The sequence below is a fragment of the Amblyomma maculatum genome, chromosome 10 (genome assembly GCF_055883805.1).
Source record: "Amblyomma maculatum isolate TAMU_Amacu chromosome 10, ASM5588380v1, whole genome shotgun sequence".
NCBI lineage: Eukaryota > Metazoa > Arthropoda > Arachnida > Ixodida > Ixodidae > Amblyomma > Amblyomma maculatum.
The window spans coordinates 179,206,925-179,224,860 of NC_139353.1; positions in this window are offsets into that span (position 1 = coordinate 179,206,925).

Here is a 17,936-nt window from a genome sequence, read left to right on the forward strand (position 1 = left end):
TATTCCTGAAAAGTTGCGTTGGTAATAGCATATTTAGTTTTTGATGTATAATCAGGGAATTTTATGTCTCAGCCTGCAAGAAGAAAAACGCAGAGCGTTCACAGTGGCCCACCTGTTGTGTTTATGTATAATGCCTTCCTTTCTACAGGCAGGCAGAACCTTTCCACTCTTCTGCATAGCAAAAGATTCGAACTTTATCCTATTCTAAAACGGTCTGTGCTTGCTTCTCCCTGCGGACACTGCAGCAGTCGCTATGCCTTTGTATGTCGGCATCGACCAAGCTGGTTACAGGTACAACTGTGAATAAAAATGAAACAATGCCCAGAGGAGTACAAAAATTGCAGTATTTTAGTAATAACATAAGTTCACTAAATTCTTTCCATGGATCTCTTGAAGCGATACCTTCACATGTAGCGTTGTCAAGGCAGTCTTACTTAAGAACCACAAAGGACATTAACGCACAACAAACAGTTAACTAACAGTCAAGTTAGATAAAAGTTGAGCCCCAAGAATGCATCTTGGGGTTTAACTCTTAGTTAAAACCAAATGTCAAGCCGCCTTTGGCCTGTCTGATTTCATGGAGCTAGTGCGGGTGACACTTTTCTCTCAGTGCTTGAAAAGTTGTGTGGTGACCCACCTAATTCTAGATGCAACCGATATAACCGATGATAGAACCGGAATTCCCTTAAGTCTGTAAATTAGTGTGTGAGATAAAACATTTTTCCAGCATGCTCAAAACACCACGGTTCCTGTCGGCGCACAGCCACTGACTAAAGAAGTGTGTAAATTTTCCAAGTGTTGCCTAAAGCAGGAGAAACCTTCCGACGTAGGATGACACTTTCGATCGGTTACAACAAAACGTTTCAAAAGCACTGTAAACTGGTATCTTATTCGTAACAACGTGTCATGGTTATAGAGGGGACCTGCATCCGACCATGGCTACTACCGTAGCACTCACAATGAAAAACGAAGTAAGTCTGCAATAGCAATTGTTATCTCCGTATTGCAGGCTCCATTCTTCGCAGCATAAATTTTAGAGCGCGTCAGGTAAGCGTTCTGCTAGAAGCAACAAGTTTTAGTACAAGGTGCACTAACCATCTCGAGGGTCTGACTCACAGTTCTTCAGATCCCCAGAGGTAAGGCAAAGAAGGCTTAGTATAAGGCAGATCTCCGAAAGCATGCTGCGGATCTGGGATGCGATAGCCGAATGATGATGGGCGAGAAAATGTCGGTTTTTCTGCCCCCACCCCCCTCCCTCCTCCCCCCGGCATACAAAATGAATGAGGACAAGCCGGAACTACTTACAGAACCGCTGATTCTACACAATAGGTTCAGGTATTCCTGCACAAAACATCTGCGTATGTTAAACACAGAGAAAAATGTAGAGCGCATAGTATGCTCATAATCATTTATTGAACGTCCTAGTGCTACCCATCTTGCTTTTGTAGTTATTCTTGTAGGGGTTTCAAAAAACTGGAATAATGGATGAACATTGACCAGTTGGCGGAATGCGGTATACAATGAAGATGTTGTGTTTGTAATGTCAATTACCGGTTTAAAATCTTTCTGCGCTAGGTGTGCTGCGAGAGCATCTCGCTTCACATAAAAGGTGCTAGAGTAAAAAACGTTTATGGAGCCATCATAGCGCATACGTCTGTGTAGAATCATCAGGCAGCCTAATTTTCTTCACGATATTCTAATCCAATAACACAGAATTCTTTAACTGGGAAGCATGTGAAAATACACGTTTTTAGCAAGCAATGACGCATTGCCACGCCATTTGGCTTCGTTAAACTTACGGTGATTAATGCATTCCTAGGTTCATTGAAATCCAGAAACAAACAAGAGTCGATCATTTTGTGTTTTTTTGTTGTGTAACATTCTGCTCTCATTGAAGCTGAAAATGGCTGGGTAATTTGCAATCAATATTCCCTAAAATAATGTGCGGACAATTCTTGATGCAATGCAGAGAAGCAGCATCACAAAGAAATGTGCACTCTGCATTTGAAAAATGTTTCGAGAACATATCTTTATCATATGTAACATGAGTGACATGCATGATATCTTCTCAGTACAAATATTCAAATACCAAATATATTCTTGTCATGAACTAGAAGAGGAGTGGTGAAACATTGTTAAGCCAAACACATAGTTGGATAGACTTCATGCAGCCTGGGTACTTTCCTGTGTACTTATAGGAGCCTTAAATCGTTTGCTGATGTCTCATGCAATCGACCTCATATTTCTTCAGTACTCAGAAGACACCAAGGCCTGTTTGACTAATTATTTTGTTATGAAATCACTAAATGGCTCTCTAAATTGACAAAATTTGCGAAGGTACCTGCGCCACCCCAAGGGGCATTATAATACATAGTTAAATATATTAGAGGTAACCACGGATATAGTTCTCCCCTGAGACTGTTATTTTTTCGCGAAAAAGTATCGTTAAGGACATTAGGTTCAAGATTCGATATCAGGACTGAATATAAATAAAAATTATTTTCTAATTCTTTTAGCAGGGAAATTGATGCTACAATAGCAGAGCCTTTACTGACAGCTTGGCTTTTATAGGGCCGTTATTTTTGCTCCATTCTCTGGTTCTGTGAAATAGACATGAGCGCTGGTATCCACCAAAGCAACAGTACAATTGCCAGATTGAAATCTCAGAATCGAGAATCGCATTTTAATCACTGGTACCTTCACCACATCATTAATTTTCTTTTAACTTCTCAGAGTGACTGGCTTCAGAAACGGTACAGTATGCCATGGTACGGCAAGTTTGGCATGATACGCAGTGCTATTGTATTGGATGGTGAGACATGGTGAAGCACGGAATGGAATGCATGGTGTGGTACGATATGGCAGGGTTTGTCTGGATGTTCGTGAAGGTGGGTTCAGACGGGAAGACCGGAGCGCGGATGGTCCGCGTGCGTCAGCGCTACCCGCGCCCCACGTGACGCCGACGTCACTGCTCTGAGCGACGCCGAGAGAGCGGCGTGGCCGTCCGGGGCCCCGGATCACGGAGCAGACTGAATATGCCAAGCGCCTTTTTCAGTCCGCGCGGACCGAGCGTCCGCCGCGGACCGAGATTGTTTTTGCTCTTTTTGCTTTAGCTACGCCCGCGCTTTTCCTCTCGTATTCGCTTCGAGCGGGGTATTGTTTGTGTCGTTCACTCTGTGTTCGCAGCAGTGCATCGTTGTAGTGTAAGATGTAGCTTTACTCGGTTTCTAATGCTGATTATGGGTGAAGTAGCGAAGAAAGCGCTCAGTGGTGAAGGGACAGTTTTTAGCGCTCGTAAAGAGCTGCCTACCGATATGGACTATTGAAGATGCTTGCAAATAAAGAACGCTTGCAATAAATGAACGCTTTTTCGCTTCCTCTTCGTCCTCGTACACTTCGCGTAGAACAGCTAGAGCAGCAAAACGAAGGTTTCGCTCAGCGTCCATGTTGAAACTCTCGGTAGAAAGGTTTTCGGCAGCGCGCGAAAAGCGCTGGGGAGGAGGGTACACGCGGGTGATCCGCTGGCTTCGTGTGAATGCTCGATGGCCGGATGGACACGCGGACGCGTGGTCACGTGGCACCAGATCCGTGCTGACGAGCGCGGACTGTCCGCGCTCCGGTCCTGTCGTATGAACCCACCTTAAACTCCTCATTACTGGGCGTGAAACCTGCTGAGATGGAGCGGATAACTTAAAAAGCCCAAATTTCTCTGCGGGTGCGAAAGGGTGAACTGTAGCTTATTATTCAGAACAGAATCCTTGAGTAATTTAACAGATAAGCGCAGCGCGCTGTAATTAAAACGGCGCTAAGTCGCAGGGCTGCTGCGAGGCGCAGTAGAAAAGTGTATTTTGGAATATAAAGGAGTTCTGTTCTTGCCTGCTGTACCAGGTGAGCGTGGGAACTGTGGGCTACTTTTTAACTGTTTCGCATATTTACCGACGAAGTATTGATTTCTATGGGCGATGCCGTGTGCTACGATTTACTCTTAGCCACTAATGATCATGTAGCGCCATGGGTGACGCCAAAGGATGCAGACGTTCAGGGAGATCAGGGACGGCCGAGAGTTTGATGTGGCGCCTTGACGAGATTATCATTAGCAGCTCCTGCGCGTTTGTCTTTTCTCTTTTTCGTGGCCGACTGAAAAACAAAAGACCCCTGCCTTAGCATGTTCACTCAAGTGTGCATCGTGAACGGTGGCTAGTTTCGTGGCTCGCTATGGAGTGCAAATCAAGGTTTGAGGCTGATTTGAGTGGATAAGGACATGTGCTTGTTATGTGGCGCCCCTGACACGTGCGAGCAAAATTATTTCTGCGTCGACGCTGCCGAAGTAAAGGATATGCTTGAAGTGCTGTATCTGAGCCATCTTAGCACAAGTCCTGGTATTTTAGCGTCCTAAAAGCGTCATGCAACATAAGCATGAGATGGCCTATAGAGCGCTGTAGGAGCGTGCTGCTGAACAAAGTGCAATATCCTTGTTTAGCGTTAGGACGCACTGCATTTTTAATTTGAAGAACTATGCGCCTACATTCAGGCTCTAATACTGCGTTACATTTTAGAGCGCAGCTCTTTGGCGGCCGTTCCTGGGTTTCGCGGCGGCGTCGGCGTCGGCGTCGGCCTCGTAACCAGTTCCGCCCCCCTTTCAGCCCCCCCGTTCGAGCCGGCGCTTTGGCCACCGGAGCCTCGCAGGAGGAGGGGGGGGTACACTCAGCGGCGAATGATGGGGGCAGGAGCGCGCGCAGCTACCGGAGCACACGAGGAAAAAAAAAAGGGGTTCGCCGGAGGCAGCGCTAGCAGCGACTGACTGACGTCGCTAGCTAGTCAACACAACGTGCTGCATAGAACACCGTCGCCGCCATGCAGAAAGAGGAGACCCCCCCCCCCCCCCTCTTCCTGAGTGGAGGCGAGGGTGCTCCCCGGTTGCGGAAACGCCGACCCGCTCCGCAAGTATGCGGGCGCACCGAGACGACCGGTCCGGAGGGGGATACAATAGCGCTCGCATCCTTCATCCGCAGAAAGCAACCGTACAGCGGCGGATCACGGTGCGTGCATCCCGTTCTCACTCGCTTCCAGGCTCGCTTCGCTCGCTAGCGGCGTCAGCGAGTCGCTGCTATCTGTTCGTTGCGCAACGTTCCTATGGACCCACGCGCTGCCTCCCGCAACCTCCAGATAACTCAATTGCTCTCTTCATTTCTTGGACCACAAAGCTTCTTTCATGACAGCCAAGAACTGTTAGTGGAGTGTTTCTTGAAAGAATACGTGTGAAAAATTAAAAAAAAAAGAAGTATGTAATTGTGCTTATGTGCCTTGCTCGAAATCCTTGCCTTTTTTTTTTCTCTATTGGTTCAAGGGAAAGGAAAGGCGAGGTATTTGTCACATTTGCTCTGTGGACACCTGAACCGCGCCGTAAGGGAAGGTAGGAAGGTGGGAGTGAAAGTGGAAAGACAGAAAGGGGAGCCGTAGTGGAGGGCTACGGAGTAATTTCGACCCCCTGGGGATCTTTAACGTGCCCTGACATCGCACAGCACACGGACGCCTCTTCGTTTTGCCTCAATTTATCGAAAAGATGAAACAGCTGATGAGCTGCGCTCAAATTTCGCATTAGGAATTAACATAATCGTGGGCATTTTTTTTTTCCTTTCGCATCACAGAACAACGACCCAGCTAAAGGTGCTAGTCCTCCTGCATGCTTAGCACTTTGGCGCGCTGTCGAAAAACGACATAGGTTTATTGATAACTCTAAACCGCTGATCTCAAAGTATGTCTCATAGTAGTCTTCATAGAAACGGTACGATATGCGGCTACTGTTCCCTTCATGCGTGGTCGCTACGGAGCTATCGCTAATAAAGTTTTTTAACTGATTGCCTTGTTCAGAAATGTCACAGTTCGCGCGGAAGGATACTGCATTGTTTACTGTGTGCCTCACAGTACATGTATTTCGCAACGTTTCTGAAACAACTTCTTGTGTTTGGTATTCAGAGATGAAGCAGCTATAAATACAATTTTACCCTGAGTTGTAGGTGATTTTAGCGCAACTACGAAACTTGTGTGTTGGTTGAACAAGCGTGAAAGAGAGAAAGAAATTTTCTTTGAATTATCGCTGCATCCAGTGATGTCGGCTAAGACATTATTTATCATGTACACTAGAAAATGTGCTATCATTACCCCCTAAAATGTACCAACTACTTTAACCTCAATGGTCCACATACTTCATGGTCACTGTTAGATATTACTGCTATAGTCGGCATTCTAACAATGTTACATTTTCTTTTTATAGTATTACCTCGCATCGTCTTAATTTTTTACTTTCATTCATTCCTCCAGAGTCTAAGTTTTGCGAACTCCATGCGCCAAATATTTTATCTAAAAGCTGCTCCAAAATGACAAATTTCGTTAGCCAAGTAAGGTGCGCCCACCAGCTGGTGTGCTTATTTTCCTGAAAAAGAACTTGCGGTCATAGGGTAGTCCTGAAACCTTGCTATGAAAATAAATAAAATTATGAGACTCTTAAGCTTCGCTATTAAGGGTATGGCGTGATAAAGTAGGCTAACCTCTCCCATATAAAGCCGCGCTTTACCCGAGCGCTATGTATACGCTTACATGGCCCAGGGGTAGCATGAATACTATGGTTCTGGCAGGCCAATTTTTATCTCACCCTCACCATAAGATAGCAGTGGCCTTAGTTTACATCTCCTGCCAAACGTAACGACAATCCTACACGCATTCAGTGCGCGACCATGTCAGCTTCCAGCTACCGCTAATAGCGCAATAATCAGCGCTAGCAATTGCAATGACGGCACCGTCGGTGACGTCGCATTTCGGTTAGCAGGGCATTTAAAGGTCCCGCGTTAAACCTCTGCATTTCTCTGTCCAGCTTTTTGCTACACTTGAGGTGCAGATTTACAACAGGTAACGGTATTGCTTTAAATATCTGTGGGGTTTTGTTAGCTCGAACCGAAAGGATTGCAACAATGGAGAAAGGGAGTTATGGGCTCCAACAAGAAATTTTTAAAATTTACGTGCTGTTTCTTATGTAAATAGAAGAACAGTCGTAGGAAGGAAAAGCACGAGTACCGTTATCAGTATGCGGTCTGTGAAATGTTTGCGTTTTTTTGTGACGGAGCCAGCGGCAGCCCTTACATGCGGCTCCTTAGCGAGTTGCGTCTCTATTGCCTCTATTTCATGGGCGTTCACCACCAGCGCTTTAGAGTAAAATGATCAAATTTTAAGACACAAAAGTTGCATGCGCGGTCTTGCACTGTGCTATGAAGAGGTAATCGGAATGCTAAAAATACACTCACAACAGACACACTTACATGGTGCACGAGTATAGCAACCATTGCTGTTACGAGTCTTCAGGCGGACATAGCCGCTGCTCTGCAAGTGGCGCATTAGTGACACCGTGCTAAAAGCTGCTAAGTTTTCAGTGAATCCTCGAAGCAGCAGTAGGCACGAGCGTCGCTCAAGATTCTCTCGAGGTGGCGCCACTACCAGTTAGCGTTATGATATCATGAGAGCTGCTGCTACCACCCCGTTCGAAAGGGGACGCTCCTATATTCCATCCATTTCATCCATCCATCCGTCATGTGTTTGAAAAGCAGAACTTCCGATCCAACTGCTTCATGACGCTGTTCGATTGTGCCGTCAAAGTACAAAATAAGCTATGAACTTCCACTTGCGAAGAAGCCCTGATGTGCGGGTTAATTGTCTGGTAGAGTGTGCTAGAATACTAGGAAATGAGGAGTCTCCAGGTGGAATGCGTGTCGTTTCAGCGATGAAAGCCACTAGAGGATTCTGTGTGAAAGAGGAGTGCGGCGCATGGAGCAGGCAGAAGAGCGGTGGTTTGGCACAGTTGGTTGCGATCTATGGTGAAAAATTCGCAGAGCACAACAGACGCATTCACAAGCCTAAGGAATAAACAAGACAAGATGGCTGCTACAGGTATTTGTAGCCCCCGTCGTGTTTTGTTTGTTCATTACGCTTCTCTCTACGTCTCTTTCGTTCTGGGCATTTACATGAGAAGACAGCTTGGCAAGCCGTCTCCGTAGTCGTAATTTGTATATAATTATTCATCACAGAGCGTTATTTGGCGAGAATAGTACGGCCCTATTTTGAACATTTTACTGCTTAAATACCATTAGCTACTTTTATATCAAATCGCATGGCAGTTCGTGCCGGATTATCGTAGTTCTTTAGAGGCATGGCTCATAATAACGTGATAAAAGGGGAATGCATACAGGAATACTGCTGTAAGCAGCGTAGTAATATAGAATGTGGTTAGGATGCCATGGAAAGGCATTAAATTTTCTTTGCGCGTTGTAGGAATTCATCTACTCACACATGCTTTTTTATTCGAACGTCTTTACCCGTGCATTCTGCCTTGCGCTTAAGAATACCCGTGTAATTCGCACGCTTTGCATGCTGACGAACTCGTGGAAAGAGCCGTTGAAGAAAGAAATAAAAGAGTGCTATTAGACACTTTATTTCACATATGGCAGTTGTCAAAATTATGATAAATCAGCGCGTGAAAAAGTAAAGTAACCAATATATTTTAGGAGGAATTCAAAATTACAGGCAACTTACGGGCAGTAAGCAAGACCTCACCCATAATAAAAGCGAAGTTATGAAAAACATCCGCGTAGAACTAAAGAGACAGCTAAAACATTGGGAACTGCGTGGTCTATACAAAAAAGAGTCTTTCATGACACGGTATTTATTTTAGATTAAACCACGAACGCAAGAATATGCGACTGAAGTATGGTACATAAATTCATTTGAAAAAGGCATGAAAACGTACAAAATTAATAAAACTAGAGCCAAGGGGAATGTGGGCCTATAAAACAATCAATAGATTATTGTTGTACAATTATTTTAATGCGTTTTGCACTGCAGCGGAAAATGTTTTCATCTCTTCTACTTCCATTACTTATTGTCTGATTTATAAATCTGCCGTTTTTTCAATCATTTATAATTTCACATAACTACAATTGCATCTTTATAGAAGCCAACGGAGAAAAGAGTGCGAGTTGAAAACAGCACAAATGAGCTAGGACATGCCCTGCGATACAGCACAGATAGCTGCCATCACAGTTTCCATATGTAGTAATAATGAATGGCAATTGACCGCAATCGGTTACAAATTCTGTGGCTTTAAAAACACCTTTTTGCCCGAAAGTGAGAAATATTCGTAAGCTTGCAATCCATTTGTACAGCACCTTTATATTTTTCAGGATCAGATTCCAGACTCAGAAATGCCATAACGCTAATTTTGAAAGTTAAACGAAAGTTTGCGATGTACCAGTGAGGCGAAAACTACTAATATAACAAATGGAATTAGAATACAAGCGCTGTTGTCACGTCGAAGAAAACTTGCGAAATTGTTCTTCCAGAAGCGTTTTACAGCACGAATGGAATAAACATATTTACATAATATAACCACACTACACTTATCCAAACAAACCAATCACGACATCGTGATTCGAAAATATGTAATTAGGACAGACGGTGCAGATTCATCCGCACTAATCATAACAGTTGCATCAACTGCCCAGTGGTCAAGTGGGCTATAACAATGATCGCGTTCTTTTCAATATTCTCAAACCTGCTGCCAATGTGGCCGGGGCATTTCTGAGTAGGTTTTATAACTAACTGAGTAATATTTTCGCGGGGCTGTGACAATGCCGTAGACGACAAACGAACCGAGCGGTTTAGAAATGGAATCATCTCATTATTGGGCTGACTTGCGCCTGCAAAAGAACTAAGAAGCACGACGACATCGATAGCAGAAATAGCGCTCGGTGATCGTCGGAAAACGAATGCCCGTTCACCCGTCAACGCTCAATAAAAGGCGGCCAAGAAACAGCTAGATAAAACCAACAACTGTGACTTTCATAACCTAGCACATTTTAGAAAGACATGCGCGCGTCTGGAATCCTTCTAGATACATCTCGGCGTATCTCCCACGATAAAGAAAATGATAAAGCCGGTTCTCACGAAAACGGGCATGAACCGAGTACATAATCAATCTCAGCGCTATAATCCCAATGATAAGGCCGCGTACCAGGGGCTGTTAAAAAACCACAAACAGAGTTTGAATGCTTCGCGGCTATATTTAAAGTTAGCATGAGTAGGAACTGGAACGGTTCACGACTATCTTTATTCCCACTACCAGTCTCACAATATCGACTTAAATTGACACTCCATTTTTCATGCACTGTGAATAAGCTTCACGTCGATGAGCTGCCACGAAGTGCCCAAAAGCTACTAAGCGCGTGCGGTGTCAATTGTTGCCTCATCTCGAGGCTTTTTATTTCGCTCGTTCAAACCTAAAGGAGTTGTTGACGCCTCATTACTTTCAAAGTAAAGGACATTTATGTGACCATTTTTAAACAGATGTCTTACATAAGCGGAAAGCCGCAGCAATAGATAGATTGCAAACTTTTACAGCCACTGTGCCTTTAATATCTAAAGTCAGGATTTAGATTTAAGTATATTAAAGCGCTTTCAGTTGACTGTATACCATAAAATTGAAGGCGCGCAATGAGCAAGTGCAGCAAGAAAACATATTAAGCATCGGAAAGTTCATATGCGTTTCTGGAGAGAGAATAAACTTAGAAAAACTGCGTTTTGTGCGCTGAACTTCCTTTAGTTCAGAACGTCGGCTCAATATAATGTGCTAGGCCTTTCACGATCAAGCATCGGCTTCATTACATCAGTCTCCACTTGAAACGTGTTAGCTGCTCATAAATGAGACTGTTTCTGCCATCTTTGAGCCACGCTCAAAGGGGAGTGATATTGCCTTCGTACACTTGTGCTCGCTCCTTTCTGTTTTGTTTTGATCTGTCCCTTTTGAACGTTTTTTACGTCGATCACTTCTACACTGAGCGTCTCACTGCAGTAAAACTTTGCATGAGGAAACTAAACACATCATCTAGCAATGCAATTATAAATAAATAATTGTACGTCGCGGTAAACTCTTGCGACACGTTAGGTGTGTTGCGCTAATGACCTTAACACACATCAACATATACCTGTAGCAGTGTGCAGTTGATTACGAGCCTCAAAACATAATAAACCCTTTCATAGGCAATTTTTTCTACAATGAAACTCCAGAAATACCTGTTTTGGGGAAGATTTTTCAAATAGGCGCTTTAAGAAGGAACAAAAATTACAGAAAACGTCTTCTCAATGGTCTCATCGCTTTGGTAACCGTTTATGAGATTTCTTTTTAGCACAGAGGCTGTAAACTGGCCTAAACAAAGCCAACCAGTGTTCAAATCTGCGGCTGTCCAGTGGTTGCTACGCTGAAAAGCAGTGCCGTGTGCAGAACGGGTGGTGGGCGGCCGAGGAGAAATGAGGAGTAAAGTACCGCAAAGGAGGAAGTTGTCGGTACTTTAAAAACTAGCAAAACTATGAAGAAGCTTGATCCTCATCTCGCTATCAGCACACTCTACGCTTTTCATCGTTCAGTAAGGACGCCTAGGCGACCGGAGATAGCACACCCTCAGGTCAGAGGATTTAGCCAGTGTTTGCAGAGAGCGGCGCATCGAGCCACATGCAGCCAATGCGAGAGAAAAGCGTCGTGCAAGCCGCAGCCAATGGAAGCGAGGTGTCACCCCAGCTCGAGCCAATGGAGAGAGATGGTGATCGTCGGGGAGTGTATATCTCATCACGCTTTGACCTAATATCCGGTATATCCCGACGTGAGCTAAAGTGCTCTGAAGCTTTTGAAAAATCATGGAAAAGGCGGCTTCTACGGATTTCAGAGCAGAACATCGCACTTTGCTAAACGAGAGAGAAACGTTCTGGTGAGCGAAGCTATTTTGTAAGAATGGTCTCCAAGCAAAAAATCTATTATTTCGAGTGCGAAGAGTCTTGCGCACTTAGATGAATGCTGAGGTAAGAACAGACACCAATGACAGTCATTTATACCTACCGCATAATCGCCTTGGTTTCTTTTTGAGGCGCTGTTTCCACTTAGATAAAATGCTAACCAACTGGATCCATCGCGTAAGTAAACTAGAACTTTATTTGTGAAAGTTTGTGCTCGTGCGCTTACAAGCACTACATGATTTTCAAGATTTCATTATGAACAGTTCAATATATATTTCAAGGTCATGCCTAAAAGCCTACGCACATAAGATGAACGGTTATTGAGTTGACCGTTTGCTTTTGATGGCTTGTATAGTTTTATTTCTTGTAGAATGTTTTATTTAAAGCTTTTCTACATTGTAGCAAAAGTGAAAAATAATTGCGCGCGTTTTACGGCTCTACTTTGCTGCCTAAATCTCGGGCCGTCTTCACGTGATATACTAGAGGCAAACAAAAGTATTCGTGAGCAGGAAGCTCCGCCTCATTGTGATCCTGAGGTTTTTGAGCTTATTTATCTTATTACGGGGCAGAAATACTAGCAGACATTTTTGCTTCTAATCATCACATTCACACGTCTAAATATGATATATTTCTAATATGCACCAGTTAACTTTTGCATGATGTTATTAGACTGATTTCCTCTGTAGTAGCCGCTTTTTAAACCTTCAACCTTGCTCAACATTCGAAGGGGAAAAACAAGCACCCTGAAAACCGCACATGGAAGGAATAAAACGACGGCGCAACGCTAATTCTTACCTGTGTGTTTTTCCGATCCCCCTGCGTGGGTATGTGCCATCAATTTAGAGGGGAACAACAACAACAACACTGCGCTTTTTTTCAGCTTCCAAGGCTATAGATATATATATGTAACGTTAGAATTTTTGTAAGTTACCTTATTCAACATATCACGCACCTAGAGTAAACGGTGGAGATCTCTCGTACAGGGACTAATACAGGTAGAAATTTATTTTTTTCATTTCGTGATAAAGGCCTTACCGGTCTGCTGTGCCTTTAACTTCTTTTGCAAAGTTAAGGAGCATAGCGTGATGCATCGGCAGTTTAAATGCCGGATTATTTCAACCGAATGTCGACTAAGTTGGTTGACTTGCAGAGGTAACAAAAATTCACCATTGTAGTGACTACGTAATTTATCCCTGATATATATCTACTTTTATTGTATATTAGGTATCCACAGTGGCACAGTGATAAGTACACTCCACTGATTACACCGAGTATGTGGCCTCAATTCCAGCTGTGGCGACGCATTTCAAGAGGTGCGAAACACAAGGGTCCGTCTACTGTGCAATGTCAGCGCACTGTAAAGGACTACAAAATTGTCGAAGCTTCCAGAGCCCTCAACTGCGGCGTCCCTGACAATACTCTCTTCGGAAGGTTAAACCCCGTGCACCATGAACATGTTCAGTGCATATTCTTTACAGAAAGCATTCTTAAACTTTTTTAATGTCTCCTTTTTTAATTTTTGCCATTTCGAACAAATAAACAAGGATTTCAGGCCATTCTGCCTACATTATCTACGATTAAACCTTAGCTGGCTAAACATGTACGCATGAACGTGGTATACTTACCTAAAAGAACTTCAAGCACTGAATTCTGTTTGCTTGCAGCAAGTCGCAGTGCCACAGCTGTCAAGGCACTACACTAATTAGTCCGACAAAGAGGGTTCCATCCAGGCCGCCTCTGCGTTCTCCCGTGAAGGCGAAACACAAGGCACCGATGCACTGTGCGACATGCAACGTGAGTGTACGTTAACGAACCGCAGGCAAGGCGACTAATATGATGTCGAATTTTGCAAAATGTTTCTATATACTGACCCTTGAAATAATACCGCGCCAAAAGGTATCTTGCTACCACATCTCAATAACAATGTGTAAAAATAACGTTTTCAACTTACATCAGCGCCTACATTGAGTATAAATGTTCACAATTGCAGTTTCGCGCGTTATGTACGAGACTTGTTTTATGCCTGATATACTACCCCTCCATATGTCTGCTTTTATCGCCACCGCCAAACCTACCACGCAAGAAAGGAAGGGCTGGCACATATATGTGGCCGCGGCCTCTCGGCAAAAGTTGGCAAATAAAGTACAACATCAAGCACAATGCGTGCGGCTGGCAGGTTAACACGTGGGAACTTTGGCACGATGCCTATTCACAAAAGATAAATTATTGTGGTGATAACCTAGGGGTGGAATGCACCGTCCAGCGAGGCTGCCGTGTTCACGACACTGCGGCTTAGAATCCCGCTTGCAGGAATGAGGTTTTTCATTTCCTCCTCTTCTACCCTCTCAGCCAATGGGAATTAAGAAAAAAGGACTAGTTCCTTTAGCCAAGAAGCTTCCAATTTTCTCTCATCAAGCATGATGCGTGAACCCCATATCAGCCGGCAGTGTGATGCAGGGAAAGTTTTCCAGGTCTACGAGATTTTAGTGTGAAATACAACAGAGAATTGGCAGTAAATCTGCAAACTTGTAGTATATGATTTCTAGATCAAGGAGTAATTTTATTTACCTTATCATAGTAGATAGATAAATAGTGGTTACCGGGCACTAGAGAATACGGATAGGCTATCGGTCATCGTCTTTGCCTCTCGTGCAGAGTACTTATGCATATGTAGCCTCTCGTGCAGCTGACATGACTCGCCATTTCCACCGCCTCTCCTATGTTCAAATGTTTCCGAATGGCACGAATAAACATTCTACTTCAGCAAACCTTAGGCCCCAGCAGTTTTACTTCTCAGTGTACTACTCACAGACGTTGTGTAACAACGGATAGAAGCAGTGTAAGACGGTAGAAAGATGTCCCGCAGTGATAGTTAAGAATAATTTCAACCCCAAATTCTCTGAGTCGTATTTTCATCCTGCAAGACGGAGGTGCTTTGCGGATTTCATCTCTTTCGGCACAGAAGTGGCAACTGCTGCTGGACTCAGTAAAAAGAGATAGAAATGAGCAAAGAGAGGACACTCGGCGAAATGTGTCCAAAGAAAATGATGCACGACTGATAATGTTAGTCTAGATTCTTCAGCTAGATCGTGCCATAACCGTTTGCAAGCGCACGGGGGCCGCCGGCGCAGACAAATCAAATTGTGGAAGGACATGGCCGTGTAAGCGGGTGGCATTCTTGTTCTTGGAGACAGACTGAAAATGTTTACGGCTCTCTTGGTTTTCGAAACGGAAATACTGCAGTTTGTCAGGACGGCAGAAATAGTATCGTTTTTGCCGAACAATGCCGCATTTCAATCAGTTTAGACTGACCGCGCATTGCGGTTGCTTGAATTGGGCAGCTCGTGAACATGCGCCGGCGCGTACGTCATGGGCCAATCGGCTGTTCTCAGACATTTCGCGACAGGTTGGCAGCTTTCAGCAAGAGCAGATAAAAAATGTTTTATTCTTGCCAACTGCGCTGCATTTCAAGCATTTCAGCTTGTTACCCTGACTAGCGTGGTTGTGAAGGGAAGGCCCATGTTCTCAGTACCGGCCAGCTGGGGAGCAGTTAGGTAAGAGGCAACCAACGCCTGACTCTCTTTGCTTGTTTAGCCTAGCGGGTAGCTTTCGCGGGTTCGCGTAGAGATTTACATGGGGTGTTTTATGGTCCTCACCAATTCACAAATGTTCTGGTTGTCCAAGCGAAATTTGAACACCGAAGAAATAAGATAACGTGTTAAAGAAGAGCGATCTAGCGAAGAGCATATGGGGCCATTATTCATAACACGAACGGAAAAGAGTAACGCTCAAAAAGCTGGGAATTCAGACACTTGTGTGAAGAACACTCTATCATCTGCGACGAAAACCTGCACTGCACATACGGAGTCAGTCCAGATGGCGTTGAGCGACAGCACTTGAATGCGCATTAAAATAGGCATAAAAAGTGAAACGCTTTGATCTTCCTAAACGCTTGATACCCAAGAAGCGGTGCTCCGAATTACACCTGCTCATTGATTTTATGTGTCCCTAACACAAATGATGAACATCTATCTGGTAGTCCATGTGTTGGTACCACCTGTGTATGTGCGGAAACTATTTCCAGCGGATTGTTGGGGCTAAGCAGTGTATGAAATGTTTTTATCGAATGTAATGCGTGGCTGGCTGTCAATGGAGCTTATAAAACCACATTGTCTTTAAGAAATGAAACAATGCATAGAAATTATTGGTAGAAATTTGCGGCGTATATTTTTATGTCTATTTTAAGTGTGCAAGAACGTACAACACGCGAGGTATGGAAACACATATTGAGCGTGTTCGTAATTTCATTTTTGCCAATTTTCTGACGTTCCGCCTGTTTACAGAATTTCTTTGAAAGCTACATCACAATGGCAAATAATCCTTCGGCAAATTTTCCATCTGATGCCAGGGACCGGCGCTCTGTGCTGCGTGCCCTAGTGCAACAATAGCATCATACATGCAATAGGCCCAGATTCAACGAGTGCATAGATTTGTTGAGCGTTACCTTTTGGATTCCCATTTCTCCTGACTTAATGTACAGATCATGTATTTCACCAGCCGCATAGCTGTTATTCAACCTGGCATGAAATAAATATCGTTAATGTTTCCTGAGAGACGATAATATTGACACGTGCATTAGAGGTAGAAGAAGAGGGAGCGCAATCGAAAAACGTAGGCGTAGACGGAACCGCGGATGCCGACTCGGGCTGTGCACCTTCCCACCGGGCTAATGAGGTGATCTCCAGCCGTGCGAATGCTAGGGCACAAACATGGCGTTAAACTTTTGCTCAAGTCCTGGGCGAGGGCACGGCTCTTCACCGAATAATCTGCACCAGCATAGAGTTAAGCAGTAGCGTTTGCACCATCAATTGTCACACAAAAATCAGAGGTTGCGCGTCGGATGCTATCGCTACCCTGCCCCTGTGAGAAATCGGCAGCGGAGGATCTTCTGTTTTCCCGAAAGCTGCAGCCTTACCTCCTGAAACCGCTGGAATTAGTTGTCCCTACGTGTACTGGGAGAACACCGCTGACAATAGCTGGGCTCTTGTCAAGTGCATGGGGAACGGTAACGCCGAGGAGACGACGTTCCCAACGCTTCCCGATGTGCGTACGTCTATACGAGACAAAAGAGACAAAAACACGGTACTCACATCGGTATATCAGCGCCCAAGCCACCGCCTCAGTGGCCAGTCGGCTGAATTCGGGCCTCTTGCCACCTTTACGAGGAAACGCAGCCTCGACCGGTGGTCCTGCCGGAAATGGCCACATATAGTAGGTCTCCGGCACCCATCCTCTACCACACGCCGCGAACACGGCCATATTTTTATGGCGACGTGTACAAAGATGCGGAAGACTGGCCGGACACCTTTCAATGGCTCGCCCTCTACAGCGGCTGGAGTGATGACCGTAAGCTTCATAATGTGTTTTTCGCGCTTGAGAACTCCGCTAGGAAATGGTTCGAGCACCACGAGAACAATCTGTCCACCTGGAAGACATTTCGCTAAATCTCCTAGCTCCATTCCCTCACGCAGACCGCCAGGAGAAAGCGGAAGCTGCGCTTTACTCCCGCAACTAGCGCACCAACGCAAGCGTCCGCATGTATGTGGAGCACATGACGCGCCACTTCAGGCGTGCCGACCCCTCCATGTCGGAAAAGAAGAAGCTTCGACATCTCATGCGTGGGTTCAAGCAGGAGCTTTTTTTCCGGTTTTGTGCGCAGTCCACCGCGCACTGTTGCCGAATTCCTCACTGAGGCGACCACCATGAATAAAACGCTCCTGCAAACGAGCCGGGCAATACAATCGGTATGCGAGCACGCTTGCTCACGCTGTTTCTTCGATGTCGCTAGGGAGTGATGCGGCCATTTTACTTTTTTTTAATCAGGTCGATCGTCAGAGAGGAACTACAAGCCCTCCAGCTGCCTTCCAGCGTGCCTTCTCTTGCATCGCTGTCGGAAGTCATCCGGAACGAGGTGCGCCTAGCAGCGCAGCCACAACTCCTTGAGGGTTCTAGCCAGACTGAGGTATGACATACCTATGCATCTGTCCTCTGCCGGGCGCCAGCACCTCTCTACGACGTCAATACCACGACTCATGCAGTGCAGCAGT